This window comes from Helianthus annuus, chromosome 14, assembly GCF_002127325.2.
Source record: "Helianthus annuus cultivar XRQ/B chromosome 14, HanXRQr2.0-SUNRISE, whole genome shotgun sequence".
Classification (NCBI taxonomy): domain Eukaryota; kingdom Viridiplantae; phylum Streptophyta; class Magnoliopsida; order Asterales; family Asteraceae; genus Helianthus; species Helianthus annuus.
In genome coordinates this window covers 122,874,847-122,885,108 of record NC_035446.2, presented here as the reverse complement: position 1 = coordinate 122,885,108, position 10,262 = coordinate 122,874,847, and positions in this window count along the sequence as shown.

Sequence of the window (10,262 nt, the reverse complement as noted above, 5' to 3'; positions counted from 1 at the left end):
AAAATGCATGAAGTTAATCCAATAGACCAAAATGGCAACAGTGAAACATTTTTGGACCCATAGGTGAAAAATGAAACCTTTGGACTAAACTGACAAAATGACCCAAACCACAGGGACTATATGACATTTAACTCTAACACAAATCCAAAATAGTTTACTATTGAGAAAGAAGTAGTGTGTGCAAATTGTTAAATGAAAAATTCGAATTGATTGTTTGGCTTTGCTTAGATGATAACATCTTTATGAATAACCTTAAGTTTTCAAACAGATTGTTAACTTAACTGCTCTAGTTTGTATTTTCGGACCGAGCCAACATGTGAATATATTCTTTAAAATGTCAAGAGTTCTCAAGAGAGAACGCGTCTAAACACCTACCACGATAAGAGATTATGAGAACGATTTCGGCAATGTAGGACATCACAAGAACGTTTTCAGGCCATACAACATTATTATCCTGTTCATATTTTGTCACCAAGAGAGATTGGTTGAACCAAGTCCAAATGAATACACTATTCATCATGTAGGTGTTGTCCTACACTTACATCAATGTCAGCTAATTATTGACTCATGTAAGAAACGTGCATAAAGCACACTTTCAAGCATACAAGGAGGCCCATTTCAATATCTGCTAGATACGGCAATAAATTCTTCCAGATCTTCAGATTATGAGGTCATTATTACATTCACATTCCAATTCGACACGGTATTGAGCCATGACCTAGGGGTCTAGTGGTATGGTGTTTGTCTTTTAGATTGTGGGATGTGAAGGGGCTTGGGTTGGGGGCATTACTCGACGCGTGGCAGATGTGGACTTCACTAGCCCACACCCAAAATGTGGGGTGTGGGAGCGGTGTGGCCAGGCCGGCGTGGGGTGCCATGTGGTTTATTTATTTATTTTTTTATAAAGTTGACAATTATATAAAAAACACAACTTATATTAATTTAAAAAAAAGTTACATAAAAGACAATCCTAAAATATAAAAAACCTATTTAATAATTCCTAAAAAATAAAAAAAATCAACTTATTAAATCCTACAAAAAATAAAAAAAAATTACAAAGTACGGTAAATATTAAAATGGGGAACCCACTTAAACTCCGTATTCCTATCGTGCCTGTACTCGATCTTCGCGATCTCCACTCGATCGCCGTAGGTCAAGTCGCCCGAAGGGACACGGTCGAAGCAAACTTTAAACCGTTCCAACCTCGGTTTGAGCTCACGTCATTTGTGTTGACACGCGTTTAAGTTGTGACGCGTGTTCCCAACGTGTTGTTGGTATTGTTGGAACGCTCGGCCCCAATACGCGGTTTGACCATGTTGTAGGGTACGTTGTGCGTCCATAATCGATGTCACTAGTGCTATTTCCTCCTCTTCGGTCCAATGCACCATTTTCGACTTTTTGGTTTGTGTTTGGTGGAAGAAGAATGGGAAAAAAATATAATTTTTGGTTTGGGTTTGGGTTTGGGTGAGTATTTATAGGTAAAAAATGTAATTTTTTTTTAAATTTAAGTTACCATATGTACCCGTCAACCCCCAACGGCTACCCCCAAACGGCTACATCGAACCAGCCAATCAAAGACAGTCATGTCACACTGCTCCCTGCCCCCCCCCCCACCGCCAGGCTCAATCCCCACGCTATCGGGGTAACGCCATGGCCAACGTTACCGCGGTGTGGTCTAGCCAGCGTTTTGGGCATTCCGCCGTGCTAACCAACGCCCCACACCCCGCAGTCTTACAGAATTGGTATAATATCAACTCCCTGCAAGGGCAAGTTTATGTGATATTTAAGTGTAAGAAATTGATGTTAAATTAGAGCTAAGGGGGGAGGGGGTGGTCACTAGTGATAGATTTCTATCACTTTCAATATCCAATCAAATCATGACATGTCATCACCCAATATTCTATCACTTGTGATAGAATTGTAGTGGAGGTGGTATCACTAGTGATGAGATTCTAATGTACAAGTATTAATACACAATGTACAAGTCTTACACATTCATTCATCAATATGTTCAACGCGTTATATAATCAACGAGTTATTCCTATCACTCGTGACCAACATGGAGGCGACGGTGTTAGTAATACTATCACTCGTGATGGGGAGTCCATAACAGACCGCCCCCTCCCCCTAAGAAAGGACGTCCGGGTTGTATTAGAATTAGAGCTAAGAAAGGATATACAATTAAATAGTTAAATTGTTTTATAATTCGCTTGTAACTTAATTACAACTCATCAATCAGTTCAAAGTGGGTTATCCATGTTAACTTATATCATTGGTTAAGTGCAACCATGTAAGAGTATAGTATTTCGACACACATAAATAATTAGGTCGTGTTGTGATGGTAATCTTTCTTGAAGCAGTGACGGAACTAAAAATCTATATTAGTATATGCTAATATAAATGTGCATAAATAAGCTTATCCAATAAACATTCGTTTTCTCAGTCCCGGTGCTTTTGATTCAGGTTATTCAAGATTATTTTGATTTTAAAAATTCATGTTATTTAAGATCGAATGTGTTTATTCAAATTCGGTTAATTATTTGATGTTTTTAGTTTTGATATGAGCCGGGGTGGCGAACTATTTCCCCGTGATATTTGTTTTGCACGCGTGATGGAAACAAACAAACACCGTCACCCCTCAAAGTTAACGCGTGAAATGGAATTCCCGTGATATTATTGACGTGTGATAAATGGAAGGTTGTGAGGGGATGTGAGGGTTTATTGTTGGATGTTGTAAGTGATGAGCATTTCCACTAAAAAAAGTTGTGAGTGATGGAATAATGGTTGATAACATGGCGGAACTTGATTGGATGGTGTGAGTGATGAGTGATCACCACCACCTCCCCCTAAACATTAAGGTAATTGAGAATTACATATTATCAGTATTTTTATGATAAGGAATAATCTGAACCACTCATGATATTATAGATTTCATAGGTTTGATACTGATTATGATTTTTGGACCACAATTGTCACTTTCATATATACGCGTGTATGCCCCTAACTCTATTTGACGGAATTAACACGTGTCATAATTTTGAGCTAATCTTATTACTTTGTGGAATTAACGCATTCGTTTAACAAGAAACATGTTATCGTTTGTTTCTTCCGTTTGATGTTTTTATCATGACCTTGAGTGTGCAGTCGTCTCATGTCAAGCATGACCAGAGGCGTATTTGCAATTTATCCTTGAAAATAATGATTTAAAAGAGTACATGCAGCTACAAATAGTTGATCATTTCAAGGATTTTTTTTAGAAACGGTAACTTGCAGGGCTGTCTCAGAAAATCACAAACAAAACATTTGGCCTTGTACAAGATATAAAATTTGGGCCCTATTCACATTATAGTGGCGGAAGATGAAATAGTTGCTCTATATTTTCTTCACTATACATTTCTTGATTTTATAGAATTTGCATAGATTCGTGCAAACTGACTTGCACATATGCATGCTGAACAAATATCCGTTTTAGCAATCGAATGATTTTTACATGCCCATGTGCATGTCAATAACAAATGATTTTGGCAGAGCAAAATTGTTGTAAATTAACATTGGAAAATGGTTTGAAGGAAATGACTTCACATGCAAATGAAGATCATGTAAAAAAGCGTTTTGACAGGGAACAACACATGCGCATGCATGTGTATTTAGTCATAAAAATAGTCTCACATACAGATGCTACATAAAATTTAAAAGAGAAATGATAGAGGAGAGATAAAACAATAATAATTCAGTTAATATCATATCCTTTTGATTTAAAAATTTATGGATTGCAAACTGCATGATTTTGATTATCTAGTGATTACCTAGCATTATGCATGTAGGTATTTGATCGATGTTGGTTCAGTTTATTACATTCCCAATATTAGCTAGGGGTGTTCATCGGTCCGGTTTATAGTTTATCTGGTTTATTCGGTTTTCAAAATTTTATGTCCTAAACCAAAAACCAAACCAAACCAAATTAGGAATATGCAAATCGAACCAAACCAACGAAATTCAATTCGGTTTGGTTTCAGTTACAAACCAAAGTTAACCAAATTGTACCTAAGTACTTTTTTCCTAATTTATATTTATGTTTGGCATTTAATATATACTGAAATGCCCCGCTTGCGGTGTGCACATATAATGTATATATGTGTGGGCGCTCGAGGGGCAAAAGTGAAATGGTACTAATTTTAATGTAATTTTACTAATCTCGTGAAAATAACGTTAAAAGCGGCGGATGGTTAATCATGCATCATGTGGTGACGTTGATAGCTGAAAGACACAGGGGTACATGCACCAATCAGTCTCTGTCTCGATTGTTTGAGTGTTATGTGTCTTAGGTCCAAGGCTTGATACAAAAGTACAATCGAGTCGGGGGTCTCACTAAGCAGCCTCTCTATTCCTATGGGGTAGAGGTAATGCTGTCTACATCTATCCTCCTCAGACCCTATCTTAGCTTTGCTATTGGTGGGATTTACTGAGTATGATGATGATGATGATGATTTAATATATACTGAATGATTTTATAAAAATAAATATAATTGCCTATATTTATTTTGAACGTACATTTAAACAAGATTTGAAACATGATGATAATGTTATAATAGATAATATTATTCGGGATATTTCCATATTATTTAAATCAAATAAAATGAATATTTAGTTTTAACACTTATAAATTATACGCAATTGTGTCCTTGACTTATTATTTGGTTATGTGTGTCATACTTTAAAATATATATATACACACACACACACATACACACACATACGCTTTACAAGAACATGATAAGTTGTTCTTAAGGCTTAGTTCATATATTGGATTAAACGAACCTAGGATTACTGTTCGCATCACAGCAATAACCTTACCAACGGGTCATGTCGTTAGCGAATCGATAGAGCTCGATCACACGTGAAACCACTTTATTCTGGTATTAATTTCTTATGATGTGCTACAATTATTAGGGAAGGTCTTGATGAATATTTACATGAGGTGCCAGTTTGTGTCTCTGACACATAACACTATTAGATACAACACGCACCCTAAGGTGAGTTCACACTTTTATTAAAAGCATGCATTCCCGGGTTTCGGAACTACTATCCCTGGATTTGGGACTACTCTATCTTCCTGGGTTGGAATACTGCCTATTAAATACTGTAGTTTATATTTCATGTCTTTAGCAGACTAAATAAAAATCTATCTGAAAAGTCCCTACGCATTATACCGATGAATTACCAGATTGGGCAAACACGGTACTAGTTAATAGCGTTATTAGGTTCAAAAAACCTCACACCGTGCTGAGAGCCGGGCGTGAAATTTTGACCTTGACTTTATAAACTAAGGTATTTGAAACTTACTTTACTTTAAAACTGAAACTGTAAACTCGCCAACTTTATGTTAACACACTATTGCATGCTTTGCAGGTCGTTAGGTATTGTTCATATGGGAAGTTGCAGCTTGGAGAGTGTCATGGCTTTTGGTTAAACCATTTACATTGTTTTGCTAAATAATGGTGGTTTTCAATTATGTCTGGATTTTATACTTTTGCTTCTGTTGATAACTTAAACTTATGTTTCCAAACTTCTAAAACTATTATCACTATTCATGTTGAATGGGGTAGTTAAACGTTTTACAATTAAATTTGAAATGGTTCAACATGATTAGTGTCTTGATTCTGGAATGTCACGTGCCTCGCGATAAAACTCCGCATGTGAAATTTGAGGGTGTGACATTTACAACCTTGAAGCAAAGGTTAACGAATGCACCGATACTTGCATTACCAAAAGGAACTGAGGATTTTTTTTGTATTTTGTGATGCTTCTAACTTAGGATTAGAATGTGTTTTGATGCAACGGGAGAAGGTGATTGCTTACGCGTCTAGGCAACTGAAGAAACATGAAGAAAACTATATAACTCATGATCTAGAACTAGGAGCGACAATTTTTGCCCTCAAAATTTGGAGACATTATTTGTATGGTAGTAAGTTTAGCATTTTTACAGATCATAAAAGCTTAAGATATATTTTTGGGCAAAAAGAGTTGAACATGAGGCAAAGATGATGGATGGAAATTTTAAGTGAATGCGATTGTGATATCCAATATCACGAAGGTAAAGCTAATGTGGTAGTTGATGCCTTAAGTCGTAAGTATCATGAGAAGCCAAAACGAAAACGTGCTCTTAAATTAAATCTGCAAATAGATTTAATGGAACAATTGAAGAGTACACAGGAAACAACAATCAAGGATGATGCTGAAGGATTAAAATAGATGATGAAAGAACTAGAAAAAAGAGTAGATGGAATTTGGAGATTCCATAAGAAGAGAATTTGGGTACCTGATGTGTGCAAAATGCAACATATAAATTACATCAATTGAGGCATAAAACTAACCCTTTTTTTAGTACTAATGTTGGAAAAATCGTGTTTCTTTCTTCCTTTTGAAATTACAGGACTAAACGAGCTTAAAAGAACAAAAGGAACAAATAAGCAGCCAAAACCAACATAAATACAAGAAGAAGGAATAAAATGACATGCCCGACCCCTCGGCAGCATCTCCCAAGACAAAAACAAGAAGATAGAACCTGATCACGGGGCCATGCCCAGCTGAGCAAGGGACGTGGCCAGGCCCTGCACAACAAGACAACCCTGTGGAAGCTTTTCCGCCCACCACGGGGCCGTGCCTAGCTCTACACGGGGCATGGTCAACTCTTAGATTTGTAGAATCTTGATAGTACAGCAAAGAGTTGACCACGGAGCCGTGCCCAGAAGACGCGGGGTCGTGTGGGGCCCTCTGCTGACAATTGCAATTAATGAAGAAAGAGAAAAGGATGGCCACGGGTCGTGCCCACTGGACACGGGGCCGTATCCAGGACTCTGTTCTGGCTATAAATAGGGGTGCTTGGTTCACTTCAAAAGCATCCCTTGGCAAACCACTTCTCTCCCACTTTGCCACCACTCCACCACCACTACAACACCAACACCCACCACCATCATCCATGATCCATCTTTAAAGTGTGTAGTAGTCTTGGGATCCAAGATTGATCGTAAGAGTTCTTGTCAATCAAAGGCCATGTTTGGCTAAGCTCTTACATCACTTGGTGAAGACAAGTCTTTAATGTATTACTTTTGATTTTTAATCTTTCGGCACTTGTTAATTGGGTTTGTATTAATGACTTTAATAACTAGTTTCTTATGTTGAACATGAATTTTCTTTACCATTTCTTCATGATGTCATTGATTTGCTCATTCGTGTCTTTACGGTTTATATAAAGCGCGTTAACTACCTGGAAGGGGGTTAGGAGGGTGGTTTGGTAAAGTTCTTATCTCGTTCAGTGTATAGATCCTGCGAGAACTTGGTTCAAGCTTACTAGGACCTCCTTCAATGCCCAACGGTATTGGATGGCGGGGGTGTGAATAGCTTGAACCCCTCATATGTAAACTACTATTAATACTTTAAACCGGCTTCTTGGGATTGTATCCTTGCTGACTCAAACCACTTAGCCGAGGGTAACGTCACCTTCAAAAGAGAGGGGCCTACCACTTTTCGCATTAATAACTTACTTAATTGTCTTTCAATATTCCGACCCTTTAAGATTGTATCCCTACTGACTCAAACCACTAGGTTGAGGGTAACGTCACCTTCAAAAGAGGGGCATACTACTATAACTAAGATAATCTCTTAAAAAGTCTGAAAGTGCGAAAATCATCAAAGGATGCATTAAAGATGAGTTGGATCCAAGTGATTCTATCTTGTCTATCTGTTTTTCATTTTATTTATCTTTTTATTTTTAGTTTTATTTTCTTGTTTCAAAACTTTTCTCAAAAGGACGTTGAGGATAAATCGGTACTAAAAGCTCTTGTGTCCTTGGACGACCTCGATATCTTACCAACACTATACTACGCTCACAATGGGTGCACTTGCCAAAGTGGGTGATTAGTGTTAGTACAATATCATGTTTTATAAATTCAAAACTTGACTAATGCGTAAAATGGTCTCAAAATATTAACAAAATCATATTGCACTTAATGCACACTAGTACCCATCCAAGGAAACCTACGACATAGAATTTTAGAAGAAGCTCATAATGTAACGCTTCTTTGGCACTTTCCTTATTTAGAAAGTATGTATGTATTTCTATTTTTGGAAACTTGTAATTCCATTGTATTCGTAATTCTTTTTCAGACATTGTAATCCGAGACTTTGATCATAATAAAAACTCGATTGTTTCATATATTATTTTATACATACTTGTTATACGTTGTAAACATTGATACATGCTCATACTCGAAGATTCATACTTAGAATACTTGCAACATCATTTATACATACAGTATGCATATACACTACACTTGTATGCTCAAAATACTTAAAATCGGCCAAAATACGCGAAAACGGGCCAAACTCCACCGATTCAAGCGACTGGACCCCTCGTGCGAATGGACCTCCCATTCGTGCGAAGTGGCCAAGTCCGTCTGCACCAAACTCAGCTCCGCCTATAAATACGAGACCTCACCCTCACTTCACACCTTCCAGCCACTCCGAACTCTCTCAAGCACTCTGAACTCGCACACTTCATGTAAGACGCTAAAACGTTTTGATCAAAAAGACGCAACGGAAATACGTACCATAAAATTTCTTTCTTAAAATGTTCCTTTATACTTGAAAATCATTTTACATCTTTATGTAAGGAACTACATCGTCTACCTTTCATTAATGTATCGATTATAACCTACTAATACAGATTACAGGACCACCCATTCCGTACAATCCATGTCTCTTTAACTAGATCTTCAATCACTTGCTCTTCATAATATTGATCCATAATTCTGTACAACCTGCACTCACCACATGCATTCATAACATTAGCACATATTATATATATAGGACCGGTTTTGACTCCGAAACGATTGCGAACCGAACGTGTGACGTGTGGAATCCGTACACGAACGTGGCCGAACACACGAGACATAATTATAACTGTGATTCTTTGATAGATCTGAAAAGATACAAGAACCGTGAATCACCTTGGAGCACTTTCTCTTTCTAGCTTCTCTTTCTGACACTAGAGCTGTCCAAGTCACAAATGACCAAAAGTCTTAAAGTCTAACACTAAGACTCCTATTTATAGATGTTGCCAGTTCACATGGACTGGATTTGTCACTTCACATGAAGTGGTCACTTCGTATGAACTGGCTTTGCCAGTTCATGTGGACTGGTCAAACAACACTAAAAAGACTTGTTTTCTTCTGTTTCTCGCTATGGCTCGGATTGACGAAGACGATAGATATTAATGCACTAACAGACTCCCCCTTGGATATTGCCGTAGTCAATCTCATAGCATCTTGTCTTTCTTTCTCTCTTTGAGTCTTCTTGAAGTTTTGACACGTTTTCATCAACGTAGACTCCTTCTTTCTTGAACAGAATCCCCCTTTCTGTAGACTCTTTTCTTCATCAGGCTCCCCCTTTTGTCAAGCTTCCGAGCTTTGGGATCGACACCTTGCTTTCCGTATACAAGCTCTTCTGGGATAGTTACATGGCTCTTTGTGTAGGATCGTATTCTGACCCAAACAAGTCGTTCAGAGGCTTTCTCCTTGGTTTCAGGTGCGGAATAACAAGAAACTAAGGTAGAAATAGCACACAGATCACTTTAACTACTTGTTTTACTGATTTGACGCTGATTACACTTAAAATCTCGCACCGGCAGCACTTCGGCACGTTTTCTACAACTGTTACAACTCAGATCGCTCATAAGGGTATATATAGGCCTCTGGGACCTCTTATTGGACAGGCCCAATAAGTGGCCCATACATATCATTGAAGCGGTCCAGACAACATGTCATACGAGCGATCCAGCATGTTCACTCGAGCGGTCCAACCAAGACACGGTCACTCGAGCGGCCCAAACACTAAATGACCTAAAGAGCGATCCAACCATCTAAAAACTATACAATTTCACTATTTCTAGTGTTACGTGCCCAGATCTAACGTTCTAAGACTTATGACTCGATACAAGACGTAATCAGCAGATGTAGTGCACCAACAGACTCCCCCTCAGATGTTGATGGAGTCGACTATCGAGTCACAACACTGCTGTATCTTCAGATCTTCAGCCTTGATCAGTCTTTGGGCTTCTCTCTCTTTATCATTCTATCATTCTAAGACTCGAACGAAGATGTAGTCGACAGACAACTGCACCAACAGGACTCCCCCTTGGATGTTGACGGAATCTTCAGTGAGAGTCTTCAACATGACATTCTCGGATATTGTTCGGTCTTCTT